This window comes from Ixodes scapularis, unplaced genomic scaffold, assembly GCF_016920785.2.
Source record: "Ixodes scapularis isolate PalLabHiFi unplaced genomic scaffold, ASM1692078v2 ptg000834l_1___fragment_2___debris__unscaffolded, whole genome shotgun sequence".
Taxonomy (NCBI): domain Eukaryota; kingdom Metazoa; phylum Arthropoda; class Arachnida; order Ixodida; family Ixodidae; genus Ixodes; species Ixodes scapularis.
Window position 1 is genome coordinate 86784 of NW_024610051.1, and position 14879 is coordinate 101662.

The 14879-nt window shown below is 47.1% G+C and overlaps 1 pseudogene; it reads left to right on the forward strand.

Moving 5' to 3' along the window:
- Positions 1-2655: 2655 nt before the first annotated feature.
- LOC115310897 lies at positions 2656-5027 on the forward strand (annotated as a pseudogene).
- Positions 5028-14879: the final 9852 nt, after the last annotated feature.

Here is a 14879-nt window from a genome sequence, read left to right on the forward strand (position 1 = left end):
TATTTCTCTCTTTTACGAACTGCACATACGAGGTATGTTCGAAAGGTGTCCGACTCTATTTGTTTTCTCAAAACTAGTTGAGGCCAAAGAGGAGTGACTAACCACTATGGATTAGTGGAACCTCCTACGCAAGTGCCAATTTTTCCGGCCTCCCAGGGTTGAGCATTCGCTTCCAGGACACTGGTTTGGGTGGGAGTTCGACTTATGCTTGCCATATTTTGCGCTCTGGCAGACGTAGTTGGGTAACGCTACGGCTTCATATTTTGCCCGGAGTTAGATAATACCTCCGATGAAACAATTCGAAAGGTTCAATGAAACAATTCGAAAATTTCAGCAGGCATTCGACGAAGATGCTCCGTGGATTCCGCAAATTAAATATTGTCACAAATAAAAATATAAAGCGGACGAATAAAACTTGAAATGAAAGTTTAATGCGGCGAACTTGTGCCGGGAAACAAAAAAAAACAAATACACCTTACATGATTTGACGGCGCAGGAACGGCGACTGCCTTCAAGCAGCCATGTGACCTTTCGTAAGCGCGTGGGTATCTAGAACATTCCGTCTGGAAAGTTCGCCAATCGAAGTTTCCAAGATCGGACAAATAATAAGATTCTCAATCTATTTGGAACATTCCAGTCATACATAGAAAAGAAAGATAAAAAGGACTAACGCTGGCAGGAATCGAGCCCCGGCCAGCAGAGTGTGAGTTGAGCACGCTGCCGACTTAGCTATTCGCACGCGGTAATATATGTTTAACCGTTTTAAAACTCACCGAACTTGAGTTTGAAGTTAGGACTATGGTTGGTGGTTCGAGAAATTGTAGTGACATTGGGATTCTGGATAACTATGCATATGCGATTTAAATAGATGGTTTGAACATGGGCACAGTGGTCTTGAAACTTGTGTCCAAGCTGCTCACGTGCAAACAGAAAGGCCTCTGCTCCGACTTTGCGCAGTATACAGCTACTTCCCTATCGTACTCAAAATATACTTCGTTCACCCTTAAGCTGACGGTGCGGTGGAAGCTGCATGCTCGTTGGACCAGTTAGCTGCCGGCCTCGCCCCACGTGATCACCCCCCTTTCCGCATACTCACGCTCATAGAGTGAGACCAAGCGAAAAGAGGCAGGCCATTGATCGGTCCAGCGGAAAGGTAGCTTCCAGCGCTCTGCCAGCTTAGGGGTGAACGGAGTAATGCTCTGAAGCCTGTGCCATAGTAGTTTGGAACTGTCCAGCTCGTTTTATGACGTCCTTTTTGTGGCAGCCTTGGTTTCCTTCGTTATTGCCTTGCTGGTTGTTGCTGTACCTCCGCTTGCTTTGGCTTTCCTTTTGACTAGCTTTGGCCACACCCTGCTTTGCTTTGGCTTTACCTTGCTTCACATTGCCTTGCTATAGTTATTTTACCACACCTTGCCTCGACTTCCCCTTGTTGTGTTGTTGTCTGGCATCGCTGCCATTCGGTTGAGGCCAGGTGATGGTGGGCCATTATAGCGAGGGTCACTATAGGGTGTGCCGATGTGTCCTTCATGAGAACAGCGGCCAGAACATCTAATTTCTGATGCCCTGCTGGATAGAATGTCGGGCCCTTGCAAGTAGCAAGGTTTTTAGTTCACTTTTACAAACTGCGACTACAGCGCTAGTGAGGGAGCTTGTACTGCACACCATGTACACCTAAGTGCATGTTAAAGGGTCCCCAAGTGGGATCCTTTCCAGCTGTAAGGAAATTTTCAAGGTTTCACCAAATGTTTATATCTAATCTTCTGTGCGCTTCATTAAATAAACATAAGCTTCCACGTGTGTTCTCACAAATACCCACCACTGCCTATACTTACAGTAGTTAGACGGGATATGTCTTTATGCTTAAAGTGGAGGCATGTAGTCCTAATATAGCAGATTATAACATGTGCCCTTTATTTTGAGTTCAATGCTTCTACCTCATAGCAATTTCTTTTTGCAGCTGTGCCGAAATATCGCAAGCCACCAAGGCGCCTGCCCCCAGCAGCGGTGTCCACCGGTGCACTGGCATCTCAACCAGCAACTGAGGACAGTGGTACAAGCTGCCGTGGAGATGCACCGGGAACCTTGTGCCTTGGTACCGGGGTGCCTGACAGTGCAGCACTCCGTCAGCCAGGGCATCAACTTCCCAACAATATTGAGAACAGTGTGTCGCAGTCAGCACCACAAGCTGCGAGCATGGACATGTGTTGCTGCTCTGTCGTGACCAGCGCAGAGCACTTAACAGAGGTGCCTTCTTCCACTGTGGAAACCGGCATAACTGCCTGCTTACCAAGGTGTGTTGTTATTTGTAGCAGTGTTGACGGTGATGACATAGATCCAGTGCCCCAGCATGCTGCCACAAGCCCACTCAGCCATCTTGTGCCGCTCCAAAAAGACAGTGCGGACATGCGCAGCGAGCTCAGCAAGAATGTGACAGCACTCTTCCAGGCCTGTATGGAAAATCTCAGCCTACCTAGGTGCGTCGTGATTAGCAGCGGTACTGACAGTGATAATGAGCGTTCGCCTCATTCACTCGTGCCAACAACAACGTCAAGCCAACCTTTCTCGAGAAGGCCCAAAGAGCATACTTTTAAGGATGAGCTACCTTCATCAGGCTTAGCGACAAAAACCTCTGCATATGAACTGGGCATTCCTGGCATGAATACAAGCACCAACAGCATTAGCCCAGGAGAGCCATCTAAGCTGAATGTACCAGAGTTTGACGACCTGGTTTTGCAACCTGAGTTGAAACCAGGGGCTGCGCTGCAGTCTTCTCACGAGTCTTCGACTCCCAGTCTAGTATTCTTCACCTTCTCTGGGAATGGCACAACTGAAACAGCAGAATCTACACATTTCCGCGCTAATGAGCTTAAGAAGAGATGCAACGAACTGGCACGGAAGTATAAAAAGCTGCAGATGTTGCACGCTCAGGCAAAGGCTTCAATTCGAAGCCTGAAGAAACAAGTGAGATCGGAAAGTCAAAAATTTGAAACCTTGTACAAGACGAGGTTCCTCGATGATAACCAAAAAGAGCACGGACGAGGTAAATCAACAAGGGATGCAATTGGTCTGAGAAGACCAATTAGACAATCACTTCAGATCAAACATGCAAGTGGCACAACTGGATATGAACTTCTAAGATCGCTGTCTTACCCCCTTCCTTCCAACAGAACCCTGATTCGAAGGTTGCAAAATATCCAGTTTCTTCCGGGTATCCTCCATGAAGTATTTAACATACTGAAGCGCAAGGTGGAAATTATGGAGGACATCGAAAAGGACTGTGTCCTTTTCATGGATGAAATGGAGATTGCTCAGGAGCGTGAGCATGATCGCTCCCTGGATTACCTCTTTGGGGGCACCACACTTCCCGACTCTTCGGTAATAATGGCGAAACATGCTCTAGTATTCATAGTGGGTGTCCTAAACCAGCGCTACAAGCAGGTGATTGCGTACCACTTTACGAGATCTGCAGATGAAAGGCTGTTGAAGGATCTTATATTTTGCCTGATTGAGATGCTTTACAGTCTATCTCTCAGGGTGCTAGTTGTGACCAGCAACATGGGATCATCCAATCGAGCAGTGTGGCGCATGCTCGGATTCTCAAGCCACAGGGACTCTGAGACAGTTTGCAGTATTCCACATCCCCACCTTTAAGGTAGGACCCTCTACTTCATGGCTGACCCAGCTCATGTTTTGAAAAACTATCGGGCACAGCTGCTACGATCAACATGCTTTTATATGAGTGATGTCACACTCAGACAGCACAATCTTCCCGGAAACAAGGTAGACATCAATGATGTTCAAGCAGTTCTGGATCATGACAGTGAAAACGACTTGAAGATTGCTAACGGCCTGTCTGATGTTCATGTGAAAGATGGACATTTTACCAAAGTGAAAGTGACCGTAGCCGAGCAGCTTTTCCGAGAAGCGCCCCCTGCCATCTGCTACCTAATAAAGCAAGGAAAACTTCCTGCAGAGGCCGGGACAACCGCATGGTTTTTTGACTTGCTGAGGAAATGGCACTACCTGATGTCATCGCGTCACCCTTTACTTGCTTTTAACAAGGCTGATATCTCCAAGTATGAAGATGCTGTTAGAATACTGCATCTTGCTCAGGACACGGTGCGGAACATCACGATGGGAGCAACCTCGCATTGGAAGCCTTCGCAGGCAGGTCTTCTGATTTCCACGTCTGTCGTATTGAGCCTGTCGGAAGAGCTTTTAAACAGGTACAGCTACAAATATGTTCTAACTGGCCGACGCAGCCAAGACTGCCTCGAGAACATCTTCTCAGTCGTGCGATTAAAGAAGCCTGTCCCAAATGCGTATGGTATGAAATGCGCTTTGAAGCTCATTTGTGTAGGACAGTTTCTGCACACTCCGAAGTCGACAAGCTACGATATAGATGACAGCTTGTACCTGGTCGACCTTCTCGACCCGGACTTCAAGACCAAACCTTTGGACTTCAGAGGTGACGAAAAACATTTAGAAAACCTTTTTCTTCAAGATATCTCAACAGTCGGGTGTGACATCTTGGCCTCCTTTGGAGGGTTCCTGCTCAAAGCAGTCCCAAAGGCGACAGGGAACTGTAATCTTTGAAAAGAAGCGCTGCTTGACGACGGTAATGGAAGCCATAACACACTAATTGGTCTCAAAAAGTATGTGAAGGGTGCCTGTAACCTCATCAGGCCTAGCGACAGCGTGATGACTGTTCTTGTACAGTATAAAGAACGCTTCAAAAGTTTCGCCGCGGCCGACGCCATTCTAGACCTGAAAGCTCCATTCCGGTCGATCTCAAGATTCCTCGCAGAAAATGTAGATGTCAGGCTTGGGGTGTGTGAGCAGCACGAAGAAAAAGTAGAAAAGATCTTCCTGGGGGGGGGGGGGGGGAGGTATGTTCGCTCACGCTTAAGGATGCATCTTCTACAACAAAAGGCACAAGCGTCGAAGGGCACTCCAGCAAGACGTGCGCACGAGTTAACCTTGCGTTGAAGAAGGGGGAACTACTGGACTCGCTTATAACAAGTTGAAGATGTGATGAGTAAAGAATGTTGGTGATTTACTTTTATTCGTCATGATTATTTGGTGCCCAAAATCTTCGTTTGTATATCAGTAGATTTATATTAACCTTTTTAGATAATATAAGTTACAAAATATTATTTCAGTGTTACCTTCCCCTACTGGAAAAAACTAACAAGAAACATACCTGCCGCTTGTACAGTTCTGGTATGACACCAATATTGTCACGGGTGGTGAGTCGTGACCAATAAACAAGAAATAAACAGAAATAAATAAACGTTTAATGTGGCGAACTTGTGCCAAAAATAAAGAAGGAAACAGAAGAAAGCAGAGCGTCGCGGGCGTCGAAGTCGGCGTGTCAGCAGAATCGAGCGCTGGGGCGAGTCTGACTCGACAAGGTCGCGGGCGGCCTCTTATCTAGAGTGCGTCGCTATCTCGAAGATTTGGCGAAAGCGGCTCGAGCGTCGCGTGATCGGGCGAGAATGAACACGCACTTTCTAGAAAACAAAAGCAGGAATAAATGATAGAAGTTACATGCGGTACATGAATAAACGAGAACTTTCTGGAGGTCCGTGACCGAGCGTTGCTTTCTCAGCCCTGGGCGCGGCAATATAATTCCTTGTTTTTACTCATGCAGCTAGTTTGGTTTGGCGTTCTGCATAACTGGAGATACCGGCACCGCTATGGCTCCGGGTCTGACTATACTGGCAGCCAGTTTGCTTGCCGATATGATTCGGTGTGGCTGGTATGATTTCGCATCCGACGACGGAGGCGACCGCCGTCTTTCCAACAAAACGCTTATACCACAGGACCACCGGTATAACCAAATCATACATGCAGAAAGACGACCAACGTCTTCCAACAAAAACGTCCATCCTTTACCACCGGTATCGTTACATACACCATGGATGTCGAAAAAGAACATAAGCCGCGTTTACATGAATGCGACTTAGTCGCATTCATGTAATCCAGTTGTCGCATTCAATATGCGGTCATGTAAACGGCATAATCCGCAAAGAAAGCGCAACGCATTAAAGTCGCTAGACAGAAGTGGATCTAGATCGCGAGTGCGCATTCATTCAGCCTATGTAAACGGAGATCGCATCGCATTTCGGAACGGGGAGGATTATCGGAAGGCGCTCGCTGCGGGAGCGAGTGAACAGCTGAGAACATGGCGGCGGCCATTTTCGTCGGCGGCGCGGAGGGCGGTCCCGCAATTCTTTTCCCGAGAATAAACGCAAGCTCTTATTGCGATCATAAGTAAGCGAAATATAGCGGAGCTGCTCGGTGAGGGCGGCCCCGTCCAAAGCTTTGCGAAGTAAGACTTGCGCGTCCGAAGGGGTCACAAAGGCTTCGGTGCAAGCACGAACGACACCGAGAGCTCCGAGCACTGTAGAGCACTGCATGGTAGCGCAGAACGAGCAGCTCCTAGCTCGGTGCCGTTCGTGGCTGCGGAAAAGCCTCTCGGACTCGGGGTCCGGTTGGTCCGGTCGCGATGGGCGAGGTCTGGCGCGGCGAAACGCGGAGGCTTCCTCAAAGCTTGCGCACACACGTCGCCTCTCGTTGAGAGTGAACCGGCGGCCCGGCCTGGAGTCCTAAACGCCTTGGTTTTGATGCTTCTTCCGTTTCGCAACTTCTTCCACAGCACCGAAGACAGCGGGCACGATCTTTACGTTCACTGAATGCGTCAAAAGGCCTCCACATGCGATGCACCAGAAAACGTGGTGCGGCTGGTGCCGGAACGGAACTGCATAACTTCGAGCTTTGAGTCAACGTGCACGTCAACAAACCGATCGTGACACCAAGCCGCAGATACCGCATCGCCGGTCGACAACGGCAAACGGCCCGTTGCTCGTATCGTGGGCCGTGACTCGTACTCGGCCAACTCGGCGTCTTTTCGTGGCCCCTCGCGTCGTCGCAACCAGCCGCAAACCCACCAACCCGCAACTGTAGCTGGCGTCGGAGAAAAGCGAAACCGAAACGTAAAGCTTCCGCCCAGTGGCTTCCGCTGCCGCGGCTTTTCTAACTTCCCGGCTTCCACGCTTCCGGTCGTCGCGGAGATGGCGACGTAGCGCTGTGGGCGTCGCTGGCTCGTTCTACGTTTTACGGGACAGATGTTTTGCGGTCCGTTTCTACTGCGTCTCTGGCTCTCAACTGGACGGCGCCTCTCATAGTTCAACCAGGCGTGGCCAGCCTGGGTCAGCGCAGCGCGGCCGACTCGACTCGTTCGATCGCCGGACCGCAGGCGACTTCCAAGTTCGGCCGTTGGGCCGAGGATCCGAAGGCGTCTGCCTCCGTGAAGCGGTATGCGAATCTCGTCCCGTTTTCGTTCTACTTTTAAATTACGATAGGTGCGCTACAGTTTAAACATGCATGCCAAGTGTTCGTGACAATTGAGCTAGAATAATTGGGCTTAATCACGGTTTTTCTGTTACCGAAAATGTAAATCGGGCCGATGAACCAGGAGCCATGCCATCATTCGGCCCGTTCTCCCGCGTTCAATCTGCTTTCCCCTACCATGTGGGCAACATAATACAGTCAAACCCGACTATATCGAACTCTCAAAAAACCGCCTACCACTTTGATATTGCGGGCAATTCTCTATAAAAGTTTTGATGAATTTGACAACGAACAAGCACGCCACATTTAGAAAAGTAGTTTACGCTCAAAGGGGCATCTGTACTTCATGAGGGACGCTGACGGCAGCTATTTAGTGGCCTTGTCTTCGTTTACCGGCTCACCCTCTTCCCTCGCAAAAAAGATTTTTTTCTTTCCTTCTGGGCGGTCCACGCGGCCGCTCAAAAGAAAAAAAAAGCCAGCTTTCTCTGCAAGCTGGCTTTCCCCCAAATATCTGCTATCCTGGGGGAAAGCCAGCTTGCAGAGCTAAACAGCACTCTTGGCAGATCGGTCTATGGGGAGACGCTGCAATTTTCGTTTGATGTAATTGCATCTTTCGCTAAGCATTTTTATTGAAGCTACCAGTTCATATACAAATAGTTTAAATTAACCGGGTTCGATAATATTGGGTTTGACAGTAGATCGAACATGGTGGCCTCGCTCCCAGTGTGCAAAGAAAGCGCTGCACCCCACGCGGCCTTTCTCCTGGTCTTCCTGCATTCACCTTGTCTGATCTCATAGTGCCTCTGACTGTACATGTTTGCTGCGCAAGGCAAAATCAACAATAGGTTCATAAAAATATCTCAAATCGTCCTAAATCATAACTCACACTATACACACATTATGTTCAGAGCTAAGCACAGCACAACCACAACAGATTCTGTGCCCGTCCAGGTTGATCAGAAATACCCACCTGTCAGAGCGTCATTTTTTTCGTGTGGTAGGGGCTTCTTTCCCACCACACCCTCCTAGACAAGACGCCTGCAGGCTTGCCCTGACACACCGCTGTCGAAGAGCTCCGCAGGCTCCCATAGTGATTGGCTGACCATTCTGAGAAAGGGCCGGGCCAGGGGTGACAGCCTTTTCCACGGCGTGTGTAAATGCTGCCTCTCGCATTGTGATGCCAGGTCCAAGATGAATCTGCAGTGAATAACACTTTCAAGCAAAAGAAAAAAAAAATTGAGAAATACAGGCAACACAAATGGGCTCTCCACTTTCGTCTGCAATCATGTTCTTGCTTTGTTTCACTTGAATGCTGAATTGTACATGTATAAATAAATAAAAAAATGAAATAAATTAAAGGGGCAATCCATAGTATTTCAGGGTGGCCTATTTACGTTCCTAACTCAACCTATGTGCTCTAAGCATCCCAAAAGTCCAAAACTTACAATCATGTGAGGCTTATTTCACTATTAAAATTGTGATCAAAGATAGCGAATGTGGTTGAACCAAATCAAGGCGAATAGGGTGGAACGGCGAAAGACACTCGTCAGTCAATTACAAGCGAGGGCTTCCCGTGCAGACGAGCAGGACTGGTCGGCTGCTTGTCCTGACGTGAAGCCATCGCTTGTGATTGTCTGATGAGCCCCGTTCGTTACTCGCCTACATTCGGCCGGGTTCAGTGGCGCCATTTGTACGTCTGAGATTCACTATCCTTTATCACAATTTTATTAGTGAAATAAGCTGCACGTGATTTAACTTTAAATTTTTGGGATGCTTTGAGCACATAGAATGTGTTACGGCCATAAATAGGCCATCTTATAAAGCTCCCGAACGCCCCTTCAAGAGAAGGAATTTCAGCTTTGGAATATTCATTAAGAAAGGAGGTCTATTATTGCTGTACAAATCAAATACTAATAATGATATAAAAGAAATTGTTTCATGAAACCTTTTCACATATAACCATTTGACAATTTTTAAATTCAACATCGCAAAGTACGAAGGAAGTATACTGCTGCGCACTCCCATGTTTTGTAGAAATATGTGCAGTCTCGGGCAGCCGAGCGATGTGAAAAAAAAGAACACCTTTGGCTCCACTCCATCACAATACATAAAAAAGAAAACACGAATGAGTGTGCCGTCACCATAGCTCACTACCCTCCCCTTCTGTGTTCAGAAATAGGCATCAATATGTTTCACCAGTCAGCTGCTCGTCAGCTGATAAAGAGGACGTGTTTTCCAAAGCTCCTTCGAAGCTATGTGATTTTTGGTGTATTTAGTTTAGTTGCGGGTGTGTTTATGGAGTACTAGAAAGCAGTTTTTAAAGTAGCGGTAGGATAGGCTTGCCTGTTGGATCTGCTTCATTGGTGATGTTGCGCGCTAAAGGCAAGAGGCACACCCAATTGGGGTTGATCCTCCAGGTTTAGCGCCCTGCTGTAAAGCATTTTTGCTCTAACTCTGGTGGTTTTATGAGGTAGCAGAAAGCAGTTTTTAAAGTAGCGATAGGATAGTTGGGTTAATGCAGGCTTTTTAGGTAGGGTCATGAGATCGAACCACCGGCACGTTTGAAACTTTTGGCGGGCTAGTTGGTTGTGTGGGCAGAGACGTACCCAGGCTTTCTTGGTTTTGGTGCGATATTTGTCGTGGGGTTGCGCTGTGTGTCGGTAGGCAATGGTGAATATGCGACGGAAGAAGGTTGCGCAGCCTAAAGTAAAAGGAGGACCCGATGTAGAATGTGAGGAGTGTAGCCGTTGGTGCTGCATGATGGAGACGGAGTTCAAAACTGTAGCAAAAGCCGAGGACAGCAACTTTACCTGTCGGAGTTGCGAGAAAGTAGAACTTGGTTTTAGGAGAATAGAAAGGGAATGGGTGGATACGGTTCAGGAGTTGAAGCGGGAGATAGGGTAGAGCGGGAGAAGCGGGTTCAGCTTGAGGCGCAGGTCGGAGATTTGATTAAGAGGGCCGAAGCGGACATGGAGATGACCAGGGAATAGGAAAGTAAGGTTGAGAGCGTGGCAGGAGAGATGAGACGGCACGTGCAAATATGCACCGTCCCAGAGGTCTGGGGACAATCTTTGCAGATAGAGAAGTGGGTGGTGGAAGCTAACCGGGTGATAAGGGGGTTGAGCCGACGATTTGAGTACGGAGTAATGGAAGTAAACAGTGTGGTGTACGAGGCTCGCTCCGACCCTTTTACATAGGGCATCCACAACAGTGGAACCACTGGGAGCACGGTAGGCGATAGGATTGGACGTCACATCATACATTTTTGGGGGGATCGCGGAGCCTTGAGGGCGCCGGTGTAAATGAGGGCCAAAATGTAGATACAGGGGGCAGGGTTTGGGAGGGTGAGAGGAAGCCTTACAGGACTAAGAAAAAGAAACAGCTTAACACAGGGTTCATAAACATGCAGGGGGGCAGGAACAGAATAAAGTGGGAGGAGATTGAGGAGCAATTAGAAAGCGAAAACTTTGCAGTGTATGGATTAGCAGAAACACATCTGAGGGATATGGAACAACCACCATACATACCAGGATATCATAAGATGGGATGCAACCGGGCCAATGGGGAACGCAAGGAGGGGGGATTAGGGGTGCTAGTGAAGGGTCAGGAATAGGAAAGGGAACAGGAGGGCTGCAGGGAACACATCTGGGTCGAAGGCAATATTGGGGGTTTAGACACAATCCTGGGTTTTGTGTATCTCAAAACAGGATGTGATGCAAGGAAGGAAAATGCAGAACACTTGACATGTATATCAGGACACGTTAGGGAAATTGGCACTAACAAGGAAATAATTATCTGGGGGACATGAATGCACATTTGAAAGACTTTGATCGACATACAGATACAACAGGGAGGATGTTAGAGGCGTTCTGCGAAGCTCTTGATCTGGTATTGGTTAACGTTCAGGCGAAATGTGATAGACAAATAACATGGAAAAAAAAAGAACTCGCACTCGACTATTGACTACTGTTTAATGTCGCGTAAGATATAAAACAGATTAGGGGGCATGGAAGTAGATGATGGCACAAAAAGTCTGGGGAGCGACCATAAGAGAATCAAGATCACATTTGGCACAATAAAACCAGAAATCCAAAATCAAAAACAAGAGGGTAGGAATAACTTAAATGAGAAACAGTTACAGGAGGTATCTAAGCGAATCGAGAACATAGTTTCCAAGCAACCGGAAAGAGAATGGACATATGAAGACTTAGTGTTTTCAAAAGAGAGAGAAATATTGAATGAAAAAAGGAGGAAGAAAACTAAAACGCAAGCCGAAAAGCTGGTGGGATAAAGAGGTTAAGGCAGCAATATCGAGACGCCAAGCGGCATCTAAAGAACAGATATGGGCAAAGAAAGAGGGGGCCACACTAGCCGAAGTAGCGTCAAAAGGGGAGGAATTTCAGGAGAGGAAGCGGGAGGCATCAGCATTAATATAGGCCAAATTTGGGAGAGCAGAGGTCCAGTGGATGATAGAGATAAACCAGGAGGATAGGAATGCGGCAAAAAGGTTCTGGGAACAAATCAGTGTACAGTACAGGGAAAAAAGACCGAGGGGTACCAGCGGACACTAAAAACACAGAAGGGAAAAAGGTAGAGGGGGCAGAGGCAAGAGAATACATAGACATACAATCGAAGTAGCATTTTCGGAGTTAGAGTCAGATCAGGCCGCAGGGAATGGTAGCGTCTATACAACACAAGCGGAGGATCATATTGAAGAAGAGGAAAGGACCACTGGGGGAATGGGAAAACCAGAAGGCGGCTGCAACTACAACAGGTCCAGACGGCATACCAACGAGATTGATAAAAGTTCTAGGCAACACAAGCAAATTGAAACTAAGGCAGGTGATTGACCAGATACTTGCGGGAGGGAGGTACCCAGTGAGTGGAAATTGAGCAGGATGAGATTAATATGTAAGGGCAAGGGAGAAAAAGACCGTATCGACTCACACCGACCAATCACAGTAACTTCAGTAATATACAAACTAGATATGCAAATTGTAAAAATAACAGAAGAATGGACAGAGAGAAAGCAGATTCTGGGGGAGCTTCAAAATGGTTTCAGGAAAGACAGACGACTAGATGATAATTTCTTCATAATCACTCAGTGCATAGATATAGCAATGACAAGTCAAAGGCCATTATGGTAGCATTTTTAGACATCAAAGGGGCATATGACAATGAGAATCATGAAAAACTCTGGAACGAACTGAAGGGATATGGACTAGAGGGAACCATGGTTAAGTTTCTAGAACGGGTTTATACGGAGAATAGGGTGGTTATAACATGGGAAGCCGAAACTACAAGAGCAGCAGCAATAAAAGAGGTCTTAGACAGGGTTGCCGATTGTCTCCCCTGCTCTTTATGATATACCTCAGTGAGGTGGAAAAAAGGTTAGAACAGTGCAGCCTAGGTCTTGACCTGACGTACATGGAAGAACATAAAGTAAATCAAATATTGCTAGGGTTAATGTATGCAGACGACATTGTACTCGTATTAGAAAGTCGTGAGACAATACAGGAACTGATCAGGATTTGCAGCCGGGAAGGGGACAATTTAGGACTAAAATAGTTTTCAAAGACGAGAAGGGGGAACCCCTGGTGATAGAGGACACATTGATACAGACTAGGACGTAGTTCAACTACTCTACTCAAACTACTGTAGTTTAACTACTTTTTCGAGTAACTTGGTAACTTTCAATTACAACTTGATTTGGGTAATTAGTAGTTTTATTTAACTACTTTTTTCAGGTAACTTCTACTCAAATTACTAACTACTTTCAAAATCTAGTGCTAATTTTGCTCATAACGGAAGTTTGAGCGCAGAAATGAATATGACGCCGGCAGATGAAGTGGCATTCCCGAACAAGAGGCCCCCTTGTTCGGGAAGGCGTCCTTGGCCCAAGGTGGCGACGAGCAGCCAAAACATAACAACGGCGCGCACGAACGCAGGAAGAGATATAACAAGCCTTGGTCGGGTATTGGCCTAATCCGGTAATGCACACAGGCGCCGCGTTTCCAGCTGCAACCGTGAAAGACGGTTTCACTCCGAGCGCTGTTGCTGTTTTCGTGTTGTCTGTCTTTAGTGAGTTTTGACTCAGCGGTAAGGTCCACGAAAGGTGCCACTTTAATGACCTTGCAGCGGGGCGCCTGTTCCAACGGTCGCCTCGTCGTCAGCGCATACGTCTCTGCAAAGCCGGACTCCCCCACACACAAACCCTGGCACGGATAATCCGTTCACGGGAGCACGTTCCCGCTTCCAGCTGAAACTGTACGAGCGACGATGCTTGTTCACGTAATCCTTCGCGTCCTTCCGAGTCCCGACCTTCCATGCCTGGGAGATCTCCTCTTTGTTAAAAACGATTTACTTGTCAGGCGTGTCAGGCGCGTCAGAATATTGTAGTCACCGGCGAGGATTGCGAGTTACCCTTGGGAGATCCTTTTGTTGGACCCGGCGTCAGCGGTCATCTTCTGTTAAACCAAAACAATTTTTTTTTTCAGCAGCGTAGCACTAGCACTACAACGAGATGCGCAGTCGTCCGGATGATCGCATCGTCGTGGCGCGAGACTTGAACCCTTGAAACTATGGTACACTTGCTCAGCGTACTCTCAGAACGTCGTCGGAATAAAGAGAAGCGAGTCATAACAATCGGAACTTGACGAAGAAAAAAGAAAAAAATAGCAAAGTTTGTTATTAAAAATCCTCTACCCGAGGGAAACCTCACATGTTTCGTCATAGACGCCTAAGATGCCGACACTCGCTTACCCGACCCTGCACAGCCTGTTTCTCAAATTCAACGGTGCCGTTCCATTCAGCGCGTCGGTGGAACGTCTGTTTAGCTTGGCTGAGGACGTCTTTAAAAGGAAAAAGGGAAAACTCTCCTATCAAGACCTTTGGAAGTCAATTGCTTCTGCGAGCGAATAAACCACTTTCGTAAAAAGGCAAGCCATAAATAGACTACATTTATTTTAGGCTCGCAGGGTTTGTCATTGATCAAAACTGGTGTTTATTTTGCTACCACAAAAATATAAAAAAGTAACTTCAAAAGTAACTTCAAAGTAACTCGCTACTTTTTACAGTACTTAGTAGTTTACTCAATTACTATTACAAATGCGTAATTTCTACTCTACTCCAATTACGTTTGGCGTCGATACTCAGTAACTTAACTACCTTTTTTGAGTAAGTTGTACATGTCTGCATTGATAGAACACGTAGAAAATTACAAATATCTGGGAGTGTGAAGGAAGACGGTATCTAAAAGATCATCAAGATATTCTAATAAAGAAAGGGAAATGAGATTCAGCTATCATGTAACACAGGGCACTATAGAACTACAATAGATACCCGAAGGAAAAATCCATCAATGTAACCCTGCTTGGCAGTCAATGTTTTCTAGTGGACTGCTGACTGTGCCTAACTGTACGTCAAACATGTCTGATTGGCCAACAAGTTACTCTGACCGACAGTCAAACTCCAGTCAGACTCCACTTGTCGGCTTTCTGATGGTTTCCTGGTGGCAGTCGGCC